Here is an 18,893-nt window from a genome sequence, read left to right as displayed (position 1 = left end):
TCTCGCCTGAATATTCAGCTACTCCTAGCCAGCTGTAGACATGTATGCCTTAATTCTATATGGCCTCAAGGTCTCAGGGAGGGGCGAGATTGCATAGGCTAGGGAAGACTAGGGGAAGGGGCTCTGTCTATGCAGTTATATCCATAGGCTAGGGAAGGCTAGGGTAGGGCTCCATCTATGTAGTTAAGGGGAAGCCAATATCCATGCTGCATACTCCAGTGTGGCAGTTTAGGTCACACATGCTCCTGTCATCAGCCTGCCATCATAGTCTATAAGTAAGCCCAATACAGTCACTGTTTCCCAAGGTTGAACTAAGCTTTAGTCTGCCCTTGGCGCCTTATTAGGAGGGTATAGATGTTGCTTAGTCCCATGGCCCAAGGGAAAATGCCATAACAGGGATGTAAGCAGGCTACTGGGCAAAGTCCATCAGATGGCCCTGGGCCCTGTGACCTTGACCAGGTAGTTGCCTTGTACTCACACTTCCCTAAAGGCTCAGCACCTTTTCATTTACCATAGCTGGGAAGGCAGGCAAGCTTGCCTGTGAATGTCACTAGAAGAGTAAAGCAGGTTCATGGGGCCGGAAATATTCTCTGGCTGGTATAATCAACATGTGGAATACAAATGAGTGTGGAAAACAAAACAAAAAACAAAAAAGAGGATGGGTGTGATAGTTTAGCGTGTAACACACTTGCTGCACAATATCTGCATTCAGTAGTACCTGTCTGTAATCCTGGTGTTACTATGGTGAGATGAGAGGCGGGGTCTGGAGAACCCTCATAAACCTGTGCTTTAGTTAGCCTGACATACATAGTCCCTACCAAGAGACCTGCCTCAAATAAATTGGAAGGGGAGGGATAATGCCTAATGTGGTACGCTGGCTATCACACAAGTGCTATGTACGGCACCTACGTCAGCACACATGAACAGACACACACACATACACACAGGACAGTAGTGATGTCGTTGCTGAAGAACTACATGATCCATACGCTTGTGCTTTGGAGAGCCAAGAAGAAAGTTTGGATAACCTTGTTTCCCTGAAGCTTAGAAGTAAAGACTAACCTTAACTAACATTCAACTCAAAACCAGAGTAATCAGCGCACTGGAAGAAAAAAGATGACAGAAAGGCTAAGTAGGAAAGATTGGCCACAGAGGTAAGGGCAGCAGGAGAGCAGCCTTCTTGCCTGGGCAGGTTTGACTGCCATGACCTCAAATGCTGAGCAGCAGGCTGCACTCACCGTGTGCCTACCCCACTGTGTTCTCAGAACCAGCGTGCGTGCCCCAGCTCCTGCTAAGTGTTCAGCTGTGTAATACATCACAAAATCAAAATGACTTTCCTTCCAAATGCATGCTGCTCCAGGCCTCCTAAATGTGATGCCAGCCCCAGCATCCATAATTCACGTGTCATTTAGAGTGCCCAGCGCGCTCCTTGTGGAATGGCATACCAATGAGGCTGCATGATGCTGCCAGATTTGAGAGGGGCTCAAGAGGAGTTGGAGCAGTTCGCTCTCATAATGGGGTCTGAGAAGGAGGAAAAACAGGAGGGGGAAAGAGGAGAACACACTCCAGAATGCCCTGCTGAGAAATGTCTATGAAAGTTCGCCAACAGGAAGCATGCTCACATGGGCGGGGGTGGGGCAAAGAGAGCAGCAGGGGGATGAGCAAGCACACAGTCAGCATGACCTTTTCTTCCGTGCTTTACAAAGGTGGAGACTAACCTCATGGGACCATGAGGTAAGAACAGCTACTATCTCATCCTTCATTTACTGCTTCTACTAGGCGCCAAGTGCAGTAGCAATTGTACGAGCAGATGGGGAGCATCTTCCTGTTTTATTACATGTGTGTATTTGTGAATATATTCACATGCATTTCTTCATGGAGGATCCATATGCACACATGTACACAGCACCTACCATTTGTAGAGACAGGATCTCTCATTGACTTGGAGCTCACAAAGGAGGTGAGGCTGACTCGCCAACAAGGCTCAGGAATCCTCCAGTCTTCACCTGCCTGGTACTGGAATTACAGAGGTGCATGCTGCCATTTCCAGTGTTTATTTTCTTTTTCTTAATGTGGGTGTTGGGGAGTAGAACTCAGATCCTCATGTTTACAAAGCAAGCGCTTTCCTTCCTCAGCTATTCCCACAGCGCTTCATAGGTGGGATTAAAATGATACGAAAGAACAAATAACTTGCCTGTGTGTCTGTGCTCCTTTAAACAACAGTTTCAGACCCTTAGCCAACAGTTGGGATTCATAAAAATGGTTTGCATCTCTTTTCCCACTTGGTCCTGAGGCCAGCGCACCTGTTCAGTCTTATGCACTGAATTTTCCAAAGTCTAAGTTGTCGAAACAAGCAACTGTAACAAAGACAGCTGGTAGGCATCTCATGCCACACAGATGTCCAATCTTCCAGCAGCACAATGTAACACACTGTGCTTAACTGAGACTTTCCACTGCCCTCTTCTTTCTGGATCTGTCCTTGATCATCCTCCAGGTTTCCAGAAACTCCAGGGCTGAATTTCCTGACCCTTACAATCCAGAGTTATTTTCCAATCGACAAATAGTAATTGTATATATTTATCAGATACAATATGATGCTTTAGGACACTACCTTATGGAATAGTCAGTTTAAGAGACTTGGTATCTCTGTCATCATGTTTACGTTCTTATGATGAGAACACCAAAAATCTCCAGAGTCTAGTTGGAAGTATGAGATGCATTAGTATTAGGAAGTCATCTTGAACAACACCACACCAGAACATGTTTAAACTTGGGCATTTTCAACATTTTGACATCTACATATATATCTATCCACACCCTCTCAGTGATTTCCCTCCTACTGATTGCTTTCTTCTTCGGAACTACTCTGAGTATTTCACATCTCAGTGTATGAGTGTACATGTAGGAGTATGGATGTGTGCATGCATTTGCATGTGTGTGTGTGTGTATGTGTATGTGTGTGTGACCCAATATATGTAATTAGAGTTGCTTACATGAGCATGGGGTAGCAGGAGAGTTATGGAAGTATAGACCCCTACCAATGCCTACATTACTGAAGAAACTGTCTCCTCATTCCCCAGCAGCATTAATTGTCTATAAATCTCAAAAAGGACAGAACCTCATGATCACCATTCTCCTCCATAATGGAGTCTCAACAGATCCAATCTTGCACAGGTCTTGTGCAGGTGATCATGGCTGTGCTGTATCTATGAGTGCCATGGCCATGTCAGGCCTGGAAGACAGTGTTCAACACCCCTCCACCCCCTGTCTAGCTCTCACACTCTTGATGTCCCCATTCTGTGATGTCCCCCAATCATAGAAGAGATGATACTTCAACTTAGTTTGTTAATTACTTTAAAGTTTGATGACTTTGAAGTCTAAAGATAAGTGCTTAAGAAATTAACATTTAAAAAACAAACCCTAAAGATTAAAATTGTAGGTCGAGGGCTGGCAAGATGGCTATGTGGGTAAAGGCATCTGCTGCCGAGCTTGATAGTTTGAATGTGATCACCAGGACTCACATGATGAAAGGAGAGAACTGAGTCCCGCCAATTGACCGATGACTTCCACACATGCACTGTGGCATTAATGCAGATGTGCTAAACATTCACACACACACACACACACACACACACACACACACACACACTCACACACATACACTCACACATACACTCACACACTCACACTCACTCACACTCACAAATACACTCACGTACACACTCATGCATACACTCACACACACTCACACACACTTGCACACTCACACTCACACTCACACACACATACACACATATACTCACACACACTCACACACACACACACATACTCATACACACTCACACTCACACACTGCGCATAAATAAATAAAATTAAAACTTTAAAACTAAATAAAATCATGTCGAATGAATAAGAACAACAGTAAAAAATTTTAACAGCACCATTCAGAAGAGCCCAATGCATAGCAAGCGTCACCAAGAGAGTGACTTCCTCTGTGGCTAGGTTCTTGTGGTAAAGGTACAGTCCTAGAACTGGCAGGGTTGGAATCCTCTTGGAGAACTGCTTCTCTTGGAGAACTGCTTCTCAGCAACTCAGATTCTGCCGGCTCTGCCAGCGCTCGGAGTGGAAGAATACTCTAAGCTTTCTCCAATTGTGCCAGTTTTACCCACACACAGCCTTATAGACCCTAATCCTCATTTCATCATATTGCTATCCTGAGCACCAGGTGGCAGGCGCTGGTCTAATCCTTCTGTAGAATGTGGCTTACTGAATCTTAAAGAAACGAAGCCGAGAAACATTCAAGTTTTATTGCTGGGATGATGAGATCTTGGGGAAATTAAGGATGTGCCCAAATAAGGCAAGAAGCTGGGAATGAAGTGTGAGGAAATCTGAAGAGTGAGCCATCAGTAGTGACTCTCTTCTCCAGAGCAGCAATATGGAAAAGATAGAGGTCAGAACAACCTAGCGAGAGGGACACTGGACAAACACTGCCTCGTTAAGAGTGAAAGATGAGCCACCATTACAAGCCAGGCAACACCACTGACCCTTGATTTGGTGTGATGGAAACTATTCTTCATGATTTTTCTCGACCATACCCATGACCCAGTGTAATCATGAGGAAAAAAACAAAAAAACAAAATCAGATCAACCAAGTTAAAGGACATTCTCAATATCACCGACCCATCACAAAACTGCCAAGGTCATCTGAAACAAGTCAAGAACAAGGAAATATCACACTCTGGAAAGAGGTGTGTCAAATAAATCTTGTACCATAAATGAGATCCTGGAAGATGACAAGATCGTTAGATAAAACCCAAAGGAATATGAACAACATTGGCCTTACTTTATAGGAATCTATCAAGATTTGCCCATTAATTGTAGCAAATGCCCCATTCTAATATAAGATGTTCCTAATAAGTCAGATGAATAGACTGGGTAGAGGGGGATTCTGTAACTGTTATAGAAATTTGAAACCACTATAAAGTGAAGTATTTATTTATTCAGATGCAGGGTTTCATGTATCCCAAGCTGTCCTGGTACTCACTGTATTGCCATAGGTGGCCTGCCTCTACCTCCCAAGTACTGAGATTACAGGGGTACCACACCTAAGTTATGGAGTGCTAGGGGTTCTAACCCAAGGTCTTGCATATGCCAAGCAGGTATTTAACCAACTCAGCCACATCTCCAGGCCCTAAAAATAGTTTTATTTAAATAAATTGACTCGTGTACATTTGGGGGCTAGCAATACCATTCTAAATTGTCAGAAATCTGACAGCAAACCCAGGAATAGAGTTTCCCAAGTCCTGGTTCCTGACATCATTGCAGCAGAGGAGCTACTCTTCCCTCCTGCCTAGTGCTTTCTGCTGTGTGCCGCAGAGGCAGCTGGCATGGTAATGATTCCTTTATTAGGTCTGTCGCCATTGAAACATATGATGCTCGTCTCCAGTAGCTCACCCTGGAGCATCTCAAATAGCTTTGCCTGTGAGTCATAGAATATTGATGGCACAGGTGTGGGGAAGCCAGACATAACTGACAGTGTGCTGGGACCACTCAGATCCTACAGTAGGCAAGGATCAGGCCAATTCCAAAGTGGCTCAGGGAAACTTCTGCTCCTCACAGAGAAGTGCGGGCAACAGATGGGCCATGATCTTACCAGCCTCTGCAGGAATGGGAATACACTTGTGGCTACCCAGAGGGTAGCTGGGAGCAGTTTCTCCAAAGCCCTAAGAATCTCTTCTAAATGTTGTTAACCTGAGCCCCCTACATCGAGACTCCTTAGGACATCCTATAATTTTGTCTGGTCTAAATATGCATTTTTCTCAGTCATCTCTTGAAAAAGAAAGAAAGAAAAGCATAAAAGAGGACTGCTGGCATAAACATTTTCTTACATAGTATTTTAGAAGCAAAACATATTTCAATTCCTCTAGTAGAGCTTGCTAAGCCCTAGAAATAGCCTCAGTTTTCAAGCCTGCCTTTTTAATCTTCCTGCTCTCTCTCTCTCTCTCTCTCTCTCTCTCTCTCTCTCTCTCCCTTATCACTCTCCCATCCCCCTCTCTCAGGAGCTTGGGAAGAGCCCACTGATCATGACCTATGGCTCTCAGCACTACAATTTGAAAATAGCCTTCTAGTAGAGCAGGCTCACTGAGTTCATGTTTTGGTTCTAGCATCCTGGACCATGGAACAGAAATCCTATAGACTCTGCATCAGGACCAGACCAGAGGAGGCTCCCAGGGAGAAGAGACCCCCATCAAGTTGCAATCTGGACTTGCAGAAAAAGGCCTTTTTCTCCTCCAGCATGACAGGGAGGCAGAGTTATTGCTAAAAGGGTTCATTCATCAGTGTGTTGACGTTCACAGTGTCAGCCTCTGGAGGAAGGATTCCCATTCTGTAGCCGAAAGAAATGAGGCCATTAGCCTTTTCTCAGAGAGGACACATTTTTAAGGATCTTCCCCAACTCTGGGGATGCAGGCCTGTCACACTGTCTGTGATTGGTGCCCTCTCCACACCCCATGGGGGACTCTCTTTTTCTATGAGTCATTAGATAGGATAAAGCACTCAAGGAGCTTTTAAAGGGAACTTTCTGGGCCATTACTGTCCCCCAAGGAGGGCCACTAACCCAGAAAGCCACCTTCCCAGAAAGAAACACCCTCTTCTTCTCTGTTTGAAAGAGAAAATAGTGATCCAGAACAGGATTTCACTGTCAGCAGCTACATCATGTAACACAGTGACTCCTTCCTTTACCCCCCACCCCATATGCCTACAAATAATCAGTTTCAAGTGACTAAATCAGATGCAAGCTTATGGCAGGGCAAAGCGAACACATGATCTGGCTTTGACGAGACACATGCCTAACCTCCACCCCCAGACACGTCTCCTTAAAGAGCATTCCATGATGCTCTTTAAGAGGTAATGGGGAGGAACGTTGTCACAGCGCTGGGGATGCTGGTTTCTACCTAGAGTGTAAAGACTGAACTGTGCCATTTCCATTAACTGTGATGACAGGACTGTTACCAACTCTTCCTGCTGAACTGCAAATTCCCTGCAGAGCCTGCTGAGGAAATGAGAGTTAGATAATGCTGGTAGCATTGATTATATCCAGGGGACAGCATCTGACAGGAATTCCCATCCAGCTATAAGAATGTCTGGCAGCAGCTTGAATGGCTGTGGTGAAGGGAGCTAAGGGTCTCTGTCGGTGCTACTTTCTGTCTCTTGCAGAAAGGCCAGTGCCCACAGCACTCTACCTGGACTTCTTGCTTGAGAGTAGAGCAGCAAGAGAGAAGAAGTTCCTAAGAACTGTCCTTCACAGGCAATGCTTCTGGAGGCAGTTGGTACCTGAGAGTAGCAGGAAGCACACACAGCAGCCCCTCATCTTCTCACTCTCATCGCATGAGATCATTGTACATGCCTCCTGCCCCCAACTAAATGGTCTCCATGCTGACACAAACACGTATCCACCAACAAGCTGATAAATACCTGTAACCCCCCAAACTGCAAACATAGAGGCAAGAGGATTGCAGGTCCCAGGCCAGCCTGAGATGCGTAGTGAGACACTGTCTCAAAACTAAAATCAAATAACGAGATTAAAAGGTCTCTGTTGTTTGGCAGGCTCATTCGTTCTTTTTCCTTGAGACTAGGAGAGGTAAAAGAACTCTCTGCCTTTATAGGGAATCTTTTTTTTTTCTCTTCTAGAAAATACTTGTGTAATGTGCATCCAATTGGCCCTTTTGAGGTCACTGAGAAGCTGGCCCTGACCTTCCTCAATGATGGACTGTGACATGGAAGTGTAAGATAAAAACAAACCCCTTTTTCTCCAAGTTAGTATAGTCTCTGCTTTTCATAACAACACAGAAGCGAATTAGGACAGTTCACTAATTATCATCTTACACTGATACATGATTGGGCAGCCATGTGGTTAAGATCACATGGGAGGGACATGCATAGTGGGAAAACTGTTACATAATTTCAAAACTGCCAGTCAAAATAGAGACCCACCCAAACTTCAGCCTTAGTAGCAAAGGTATCCTTAACTTCATAAAGGAAGGTCCCAAACTATAACCAGAGCCTTGAGCGCCCTCACTCACTCTGCCTGCTGTATTAGTTATATTTATGTTTTTGTATGTCAAAAAAAATGATGACAAAGGCAACTTATAAAGGAAGGTTTTATTTTAGCTTATGGTTCAGAAAGAATCAGAGTCCGCCCTTGCAGTAAGGCATGCAGCAAGTAGAAAGCATCAGGAACAGAAGTTGAAGGTTCACATCCTCAAACACAAGCATGAAACAGAAAGTACTGATAGTTGTACAAGGTTCAACTCTCAAAGATGCATGGCCCTGCTCCCCCAGTGCCACATTTCTTTCATCAAGGCCACACCTCCCAAACAGCTCCCAACCGCGGACCAAGTGTTTAAATATCTGAGCCTACGGGAAGCATCATTCAACCATGACATCCACAGAAATTCTTGACAGTATATCTCAGCTTATGGGAAGTGGAATTCAACCACAACGTCCACAGTAACTCTTGAAAGTACATAAGAACACTCTATCACTTCACTATGAATAAAATTTGCTTGCTGCTCTGCAAACTGCTGTGAACCTTTATTTCAAGTCCTTAAATAAAAGGTCAAGAACCTGGAAACACCAGCCTGTGCCCTAACCACAGTAACAAAAACGAAACAAAACAAAACAAAACAAAACAAACAAAAACATATCACTGCCCAGATGGAGATCCTCTATGTTGAGCCTGACTATAGAGTGTCCCTTGGACTCCAGGTTGTGTTGATGGAAACAGAAAGTAGAAACTGGACAGGAAGTCAGGGAAGGTACCCCAGAAGCAGCAGCTCCATAAATGTTTTGGTCATGTCTTCATTAGATGCCAGAGATACCAGAAATGTTTGGGTGTTCTGACTTCTGACCTGGTTCCTAAACGATTTAGAGGTAACGCTTCAGAGGGGAATGCTACAGTAGCTTTGGTTGGGTGGGGGCCCATTATGGAAAGCTATTATTCTGGCCTTAGTGAAGACTTTACATTCTGAAGTGAACAAAGCATAAAAGAACTAATCCGGTTGAGCTGATCAGTTACCTGGCCTAGAGATCACACCTCCAGAAGGTGGGGCCACCACTAGGAAGGCAAGGATACCATAAACCATGCTAAAGAAATAGGTAAATAACTATCCCTTTAATAAGACAATGTATTTTTCTTTTCAGAATTCAGGGGCTCCTAACAGGAACTCCTATGAGGTTCTAGTGTAATTGACCACTTATCTGAGTCCTGATTGAAAAGTAGCATAACTCTTTCTTTCTTTGTTAGTTTTCTTTTCATTATATTTTTTTCTTGTTGGATTTTTCTTAGAATGCTGGAAAAAACCTAAGTATGTTTTTTCTGGTACTATGGGCCTCCCATTTCTCTAAAGGTCCCATTCCATCTATTCTGGCTGGTTTTGTGTCAACTTGACACATACTGGAGTTATCACAGAGAAAGGAGCTTCAGGTGAGGTAATGCCTCCATGAGATCCAACTGTAAAGCATTTTCTCAATTAGTGATCAAGGAGGGAGGGCTCCTTCTGGGTGGTACCATCTCTGGGCTGGTAGTCTTGGGTTCTATAAGAGAGCAGGCTGAGCAAGCCAGGGGAAGCAAGCCAGTAAGGAACATCCCTCCATGGTTCTGCATCAGCTCCTGCTTCCTGACCTGCTTGAGTTCCAGTCTTGACTTCCTTTGGTGATCAACAGCAGTGTGGAAGTGTAAGCTAAATAAACCCTTTCCTCCCCAACTTGCTTCTTGGTCACAATGTTTGTGCAGGAATAGAAACCCTGACTAAGACACCAACCATGTTGCTGTTCTATCTCTGGGCCCTGGCCTTTAGAAATACAGTGTAAGAGAGATAAATGAGTTCCAAGAATGGAAGTGCCCCAGAGAGAAGTGAGCCCAGACAGCCCAGGTAGGTCTGGAACTCAAATCTCTCTAGTCGAGAGAGTTTAAATCTCTTATTGGTTATTTACATAGCTCTAGCCCTTTCTGATGGGCTTTTCTAGCATGTCCTCTGACCCTTACCTGTAGTTTCCAGTCTTTTCCTTCAGTTGTTTTCTTTCGTTTATTACTATTGATGCTCTTCTCCCTGACCAAAGCCCCTGCCACATATAAGCAAGCTCTAAAGGGGCCCAGGTAGAGGAACTTTTGTTCCTGTGGAATTAGGCTCTAACATCTGTTGGGAACCATGAGAGCCCTGAGATAAATATCCTGACCCAGCTAATTGAGAACCCGGAGATTAACATCCTGCCTGACAATCACAAGGATCCGGCTTGGCCCTGGGAAAAGAACATTCACGGAAATCCACCCCCTCTCCACCTGTCATCCACCCCCTCCCCACCTGTCACCCCGGAGCTCAACCCCAGAAGATTTTGTAACCTTCCATTTCCCTCCTTCCTCTCCCCCACCCCTCCAAGATTTTTGCTTTAAATATGCTCGGCTCCACTAAGTAAACGGCTCTTGACAAGCAATGCTTCCTTGAGTCCTGTCGTCTCTCTCTCGCCCATTCTTTATTCACAGGTTGTGACCCTCCTCGTTCCCCCGAATAACGTGACCTGCAGGCCAGGTCAAACATCCTCTCTGCATATGGATAAACTCCATATGGCCTCCTGTAAGGCTCCATGCCTGCAGTGAACTGAAGAGCCTCAAGTTCATTTCCTAACCCTGACTTAGTCAAGGACAGCCAAGTAGAAGTCTGGCTGGCCAAAGGGGTGTGAATTAAGGTTGGCAGACTGGAGAAAGCCACGAAACCAATTAATTAGGCACTCTGTGCCCACTCCTTCCTCACAAGCACGGGGCAGACACGTTTATAAAAATGGGTTCTTAGACTCTACTATTAAACGAGATTGGTAAGAGAATTTCTTTATGATCAGCTCCAAGACAGACAACAAGGAATATCAGAGGGTATTTTTAGTTTCTATGACTGCATCAGGCAAAAGGATTTTAGTTTCTGTGGGATGCTTTGGAAAGAAAAATGAGCAGGTAGAAGAGGGCAAAGGAAAGTCAGAGGAAAAAGATGTTGCTTTCTCGGGTCGTCTCTGGAGGTGTGCTGACATTTGAACGGGATGATCTTTTGCCCCCCCCCCCCCTGCTCTGGAGCAGCTTAAAAGCTTCTGCAGTATCCAAGGATAAAAGGCAAAGTGATTTTAAGAAAAGATTGTTCATTGTTTTAGTCACTGAAGAAATATGAAGTGCTCTGGGAACTATGAACCAGGAACTACATATGGAAGACAGACAGACTTACCAGCACACAGGCACACACACACACACACATGCATGCTCACAAGCATGTAGGTGCAGAGGTTCATTTCAGGGAATAAAAAAGAAGTTATCCCCCATACATGCACACACACACAGACGCATGCACTCACTCATTATGTAGACCAGGCTGGCCTCACACTCAGAGATCTGCCTGCCTCTCCTTCCTGAGTGCTGAAGACTAAAGGCATGTGCCATCTTACCCAGCCCTTCCCTCTTTCCTATTTCAACCACACTGGGCATCCTTCCTTATTCCTTGTTAAGCCAGATTGAACCTATAGAGGCTTGAAAAACAGATACGTGCTTCAAGACATATTGACTCTAGGAAGATAGAACCATGAACCATTGGAAAAATGGTTATGTCATAGCTTCGTCGTTTGGGCCCCGATCAGTCTCTTCCATTTGTCCATCAATTTAAACCACTTTGTCTGCAACTGCTGCTTCAAGTCACCCTCTTCCCCATCCTGAATCCTCTTCCCTATTTCTCCTCCAGAATTTGCTAGGAGTCACTCCAGGAGTCTTTCACTTGTTACAGAACAATGGTGTTTCCTGGCGGTCTTTTACAAATATGACATCATCACAAAGGTTGAAAAACCTGGCCATCATCACATAGCATCCACCAGCCTGAGCTTTGCTGACACAAGACACTGAGCTCTTCTTCATCAGAGTGAATCCTACACAGGCATCTAAATGTATATCCTTATAACCTACCAATCTGCCACACCCTTGCAGAACAAGGCAGCATCCCCAGAAGAATCCATATGTCTCTATTGACAAATGCTCTGAATTTGTGTTCATGAGAGGCCAGTGAAAGTGACCAGTAGCCTAGAGGGTCTGGGGACTACCCAGTGTATAGTTAAAAATAAGCTTCAAAAGTCCAGAATCTAAGCAGGAAATAAGAGAGCCCAGACAAAAGTGTGCTCATGATCAAAAGTGTGCGTCTTCTAGAACCTCAGCATTGCCTTAACGTCTTAGGCTACACCAAGCCACATCCTTTAATCTCTCTCAAACTGTCTTCTCACTCGCAATATGGAAATTGTGATAACAAATCTTCCGTAGGTTGCTGTGGAAATAAAATTAAGGAATTGATGTAAAGTTCTCATCATTACACATGACGTTGAATAAATGTATGTGGCTGCCGGTGACAAATGGATTTATATGATTAAAAATTAGAGCAGAAAACTGCCAAGAAGTGATACCCAGGTGTATTTGTGTGTGCTTAAAGTGAATCTGTATATGCTAGGACAATAGAAAATAATGCCCCTCCCCCTCATGACAGAAAGTCTTAGGCATAGCTGGTGGCTTATGTGATGGCTAGAGTCACTTGGGAAATCTCATTGAAGAGCTGTTTCGGTCACAGCCATGGGCATGGCTGTGGGGGACTGTCTCAATTATGTTAACTGATGTGGAAAGGCCCTGCCTGAAAGTGAGTGGCGTTCCCTAGGGGTGTGTAAGGGAAAGCAGAGAAAATGGGGTGAGATAATGATAGTGTGGAGTTCTTTGAGCATCCCAAAGAGAGCTAGTAAGAAAGGGTGGGATGGAAGGAAACCTCCACTGAGCAGCAGACATGTTTCCTGTCAGTACCACATCTACACAAAGTTCCAACAAACTCCAGCAGTGCTCAGTGCCAGTGAGCGCTCTTAGAAAGAGATGCTAGTGACACTTTCCTGAAGATAGAAGCCAAATGGGAAGCTGGGAAGGCCAAAGGAGGCACACAAATCTGGGTGGCAACAGATGCTCGCCGTCAGCTGTGTAACCAAAGCTGCATGGCCCCTTTCTCTTACCTGGTTTTTGCTGTTGTCAAACTATGCCATATCATCAGGATCTCCCAGATACTTGGTTTAGTCATCTGCATGCAAAATGTCTTCATTCTTCCTTTAGTATTAGCCATAGACAAAGGACAAAATCTTCACTCTGTGGACCTTAGAGGCTTTCTCTTATTGAGATAAAATAACACAAACTTGTATCTCAGTGCTGGAGAGATAGCTTGTGCAAAAGTAGAAAGATCTGAGTTTGAACCCATGTGAAGCCAGGCATGAAGATGGCAGTCTGTTTGGTTCAAAGGACCATACACTGTTTTTTTTTAATTTTTTTAATTTTTTTTTTTTTTTTTTTTTTTTTTTTTTTTTTTTTTTTTTTTAGTTTTTAGTTTTTCCATGTAACAAGGATGGACCTCAATGCTGAAATATAAGGCAAACCAGGCAAGGGTGGACTTTGGCTCATAACCCTGAATTTAACATATGAAAGCCTTCAAATATGTATAGAATGCAATCTGAGGATTGATATTTGTAATAGAAATGGGTACCTGATATCTGTGGGGCTAAAAGCAAGAGTAGCAATGGAAGCCCATGAATCATGTGGCCACACACCTGAAAAGGATGTGGAGCTGATGAATTATGACCTATTTTTCTTCCCTGAGAGCGTGCCTTCATAACAATCCAGGTGTGTCTTAGACTTACTAATCCCTTGATGAAACACCATGACCAAAAGCAAGATGGACACACACACACACACACACACACACACCATAAGTGTGATGGTTAGTGTGAGTTGTTCTCTTGATAAAACTCTAAAGTCACCTGGGAAAGGAGTCTCGATGAAGGATTTGTCAATACCGAGTTGCCCTGTGGGGGATGGACTCGATTAAATTCATTAACAGTGCAGGGAGGCTCATCTTCATTGTGCATAGGGCCCTCCTATTTTCCTCTCTTCTTCTGATTAATATGAGCAGCTGCTTCTAGCTCCTGCTGTCTCGAGTTCCTTACTCGATAGATTTGTATTAAACCGTGAGCTAAAATGAACCTCTTCTCCCTTAAGTTCCTTCAGTCAGAATGTTTTATTACATGAATGGAAAAAGAGACTTAAACAGCAGCCTTGTTTGTCCCATAACAGGAAGGAGAAATGTCATCCAGCCTCCCCCCATGTCTGTCATCTTCTAGTTCTGGTGTTGGGAGACCCCACCAGCCCTGGGGATTCCACTCCCTTCCTGGTTCTCCTGGTTTCACTTTGATGTTCTTTGACATCTTCTAATGCTTCTTACTCACCATAACTTTCAAATGCCTTTAATTCTACTTATGGCCAAATGGCTCTGCTGGAACAGCACTCATTAAGTGCCCACAGGGGAATGTTATGATGGTAAGAACTGATTTCCTTAAAGCATTCATTCAGCTGAGTTTGAAAGAAGTGGAAAGGAAGATGATCTTAGCAAGCTCTATCCCAACCTAGTTTGGCAAAACATGGGTTGGTCTTCTCTAACTTGGATTGTGGGTTCAGAGAGATAGCAGGTCAAACCAGTATGGAATTACTGCCCCCAAGAACTGGCCATGGTGGTAGAATAGAAACGTGGCCTAAGATGTCCAGTGCTTGTGGTGATGTCAACTAGCAAAGGAAACTGCTCACAGTGGGCAGTGACTTAACTAGCAGAATGAATGCTTTGTGAACTAGACCAGTGCCCATGCCCTCTGCAGATGGGAAGCACCAGAAGTTTTGAGGCAGCTGGGGCCATATAATACAAGGCAAATTAGAGACCATGCATCTCCAGGAAGCCACCAGAGCTGCTTCTCTGTTGTCTTGTTTCTCTCTTTCTAAAGTATTGCAGCAAGACTTCTGCCTCCCTGTCGTCTCCTAAGCAAGGTGACTTTGAACTCCTGAATCTCCTGCTTCTTCCTTCAAAGTGCTAGCACTACAGGTATGAGTCACCATTTCTAGATTGTGTGGTACCAGGGGTGAAACCCAAGGTTTTATGCATACTAGCCCAGTCTTGCACTGCCTGATTGCTGGTGTGTGTGGGCACACACATTATGTACAAACATAGGTACACTAGGTATACAAGTGTGTGTCTATGTGTGCTATGTGCCTGAAGACAACTCTATGGTGTTGTTTCTTAGGCAACACTCACCTTTTTTTGAGACAGGGCCCTCTTATCACCTTAGAACTCACCTGTAGGCTATCCTAGCGGGCTAGCGTGTCTCAGAGATCCACCTGTCTCTGCCTCTTCAGCTCTGGGATTGCAAACATCTGGCATCATATTTAACACTTTCCATGTGGGTTCTGGGGACAGAACTCCAGCTCTCATGTTTGCATAGTAGGTGACTCACCAACTGGGCTCTCTTGCTAGGACTCTTTCATCCTAAGAACTGAAGAATCTTGGACACAGTAAGTTAGTATAACAAGCACCAGGCCAGAAGCCAGTCTGGTTAGGATGCTCTGCTTGATTCTGAGGTCTGATCACCACTGAGTTATAGACTCTCTCTGATTTGTGCTCTTGAGTCACACATAGATGCTAAATGCTCACTGTGTTGTTTTATCCTGGCCACAGTTGAAAACTTTCATCTTATCTTTTTAACTTTCGTTAATGTCGTCGTGTGAAACATTCAGATTGTCAATCAAATTACCAGTCTTTCACTCTATGGCTTTTAAAGTCATTTTATGTCTGTTTAATGACTTCTGCCCTTGTAATGTGTCTATTTAAGAAATATGTCTACATAAAGTCTCTTCCACTGTTATAAATATATTTACATATTTCTATTTAGTAGCTTTATGGTATATGTGTGCATAAAATACAAGTAAAGTAATTTTTGCTAGAGGGATATATATGTGTATATATATATATATATATGTTTTATTCTCTTAATACTTCAGAGGTTGAAAATTTTACTAGGGAGTTAATGGGCCCTAAACTTTTTGTTGCATATATTTTCCCCCTGTTGATTAGACAAGTCGTGTGTGTTACGGACTGAATGGATGAGTGTCTATTTCAAGAAGCTTCTGCTCTGTCACTCTCTATTTATCTGTTTAATCCATTCCCCCTTTACCTATATCTGATCACTTCAGCTGCCACTCTTGAACACTCTGTTTTCCAGATTAAACTTCACGATTAATTTTTTCTGGTTTATCAGGATATTTTTAGAACCTTGCTGAGGCAGGATAGACTTCACAGGCATAGGTGGCCAGACTCAGGCCTCTGACATCTTTAAAGCAGCAAAATTCTTCACATAAAAATGTGCTCTGGCCCCTCGCATTATATCTTTTCATGACTTTTTAAGCTATTTTATGGGAATGTCATAAAACATGATGCATTTATAATGAGGTTTATTTCAATCTTTATAGATTTTGTTACTACTGTGCTTTAGGATTATCCCATTTATTCCCTAATAATGTGTTGTTATGATGGTATAAGAGAGCCGTTGCCTTCCTCTGTCCAGTATGCCTTCACATGGTTCTCCTAGCACGCCTGATTGCAGGCTTGCTGGTGTTTGTCTATCTGGATGTTGGAAGGAACTTGGCTATGTGCTTGTCTTACTTAGCTGTAATTTCCAACCTGAAACAGCTAATCATGAGAAAAAAGGCTCAGTTGGAGAATTACCTGGATCAGATTGGCCTGAGGTCTTATTTGGGGAATTGTCTTTATTATTAATTGATGCAGGAAGGCTCACCTCAGTGTAGGTGGCACTATCCTGAAGCTGGCAGTCCTGGGCTGTAGAAGAAAGCTAATTAAATATGAGCTGAGAGCCAGCCAGAGGGCAAGCCAGAACATGCATCAGTAAACAGGATTCTTTCATGGTTTCTGGCCTTAAATTCCTGTTTGAGTTCCTGCCCTGACTTCCCTTGATAGGGACTATCACCTGTAAGTGTCTCTGCAATAAATCCCTTCCTCCCTAAGTTCCTTTTGGTCAGAGTGTTTTATTACAGCAACAGAGATCAAGATAAAGCAGTAGCATTCGTTCTTGCCTATGGGATTCAGAGATAGGCTGGCTGTGAAGGGCACCTGTACGTTATTCTGTGTGAAGGAAAGGCAGGATGTGAGAGTAGGTGAAGACATACAGACATGGTAATAATAGCTTGAAGCAAGCCAAGTCCATCCAATACCACTACCCAGAGATAAAAGCATGTAAGTATTCCATAAGATTAAAAGACAAGAAAGGGCCAACCAGAAGCAAATGCTGGACTCTCGTAGGCTAGGTTCCCACCCTTCAGCCACCCAACAGCTCCAATCCTGGGCCACCTTTTTCTAAAGAGATTTCACTGTTCTTCTTTTGTGTGGTTTCTTATCCTTCTAACATTTCCATCTCTGTGCTGTTTTACATGATTTCATCAATATTTCTGATTCATAGAAAACACTTCCCTTGGACCAAGTGTGATGGTGCACTCCAGTAATCTTAGCGCTGGAAAAACAGAAGTAGGGGGATCCTTGGAGCTCATTAGCCAGTCAACCTAGTCTACTGGAGAGTTCCAATGGAAGTCCTTGTGTCAAAAATAAGGTGGACAACAACCAAAGAACAACAGCTGAGGTAGTCCTCTCTCTTCTGCATGCAAGCACACACATGTGTATCCCAATACACACAAACATACACACACACATATACAAATGCCTGATATGTTTTCTAGTGTTTCAAATTTAACTTTCTATTTTTGGGCTGCTTGAAATGGCTTAGTGGATTAAGGTACCTATTTCCAAGCCTAACAAAACTGAGTTCTATCCCAGGGACCCACATGGTAAAAGGAGAGAACCATCTTCTTCAACTTGTGTACTGAGTCATGTGTGTGCATACACAAACATGTAAATAAATTTGTACATACAAAATATACAAATCTGTACACAATACAAAATAAATGAAAATGAAATTTGATTTTTTTTAAAAAAATTTATTGTTGGGTGACACTTCTAGGGAGTTGGAGGGTATGGTGATTTGCATATGCTCAGCCCAGAGAATGGCACAATTAGAAGATAGAACAAAAAGAAACAAATACACCCAAGAGGAGTAGAAGGCAGGAAATAATCAAACTCAGGGCTGAAATCAACCAAATAGAAACAAAAAGAACTATACAAAGAATCAACAAAACCAGGAGCTGGTTCTTTGAGAAAATCAGAAAGATAGGTAAACCTTTAGCCAAACTAACCAGAGGGCACAGAGACAGTATCCAAATGAATAAAATTAGAAATGAAAAGGGAGACATAACAACAGAAACTGTGGAAATTCAAAAAATTAATTCTACTACAAAAGCCTATACTCAATAAAATTGGAAAAATCTGGATGAAATGGACAATTATCTAGAGAGATACCAGGTGCCAAAGTTAAAACAAGATCAGGTAAAAATCATCTAAACAGTCCCATAACCCCTAAAGAAATAGAAGCAGTCAATAATAGTCTCCCAACTAAAAAAAGCCCAGGACCAGATGGGTTCAGTAGAGAATTCTATCAGATTTTTAAAGAAGATCTTATATAAATACTCTTCAAACTATTCCATAAAATAGAAACAGAAGGAAAACTACCCAATTCGTTCTATGATGCCACAATTATGCTTATACCTAAACCACACAAAGACCAATCAAAAAAGGAGAACTTCAGACTAATTTATCTTAGGAATGCTGATGCAAAAATACTCAATAAAATTCTTGCCAACTGAATCCAAGAACACATCAAAATGATTATTCACCATAATCAAGTAGGCTTCATCCCAGGGATTCAGGGATGGTTCAATATGTAAAAATCCATCAATGTAATCCACTACATAAACAAACTCAAAGAAAAAAAAAACCTCATGATTATTTCATTAGATGTTGAAAAAGCATTTGACAAAATTCAACATCCCTTCATGTTAAAAGTCTTGGAAA

This window comes from Mastomys coucha, unplaced genomic scaffold, assembly GCF_008632895.1.
Source record: "Mastomys coucha isolate ucsf_1 unplaced genomic scaffold, UCSF_Mcou_1 pScaffold14, whole genome shotgun sequence".
Taxonomy (NCBI): domain Eukaryota; kingdom Metazoa; phylum Chordata; class Mammalia; order Rodentia; family Muridae; genus Mastomys; species Mastomys coucha.
Note: the sequence above shows the minus strand (reverse complement) of the source record.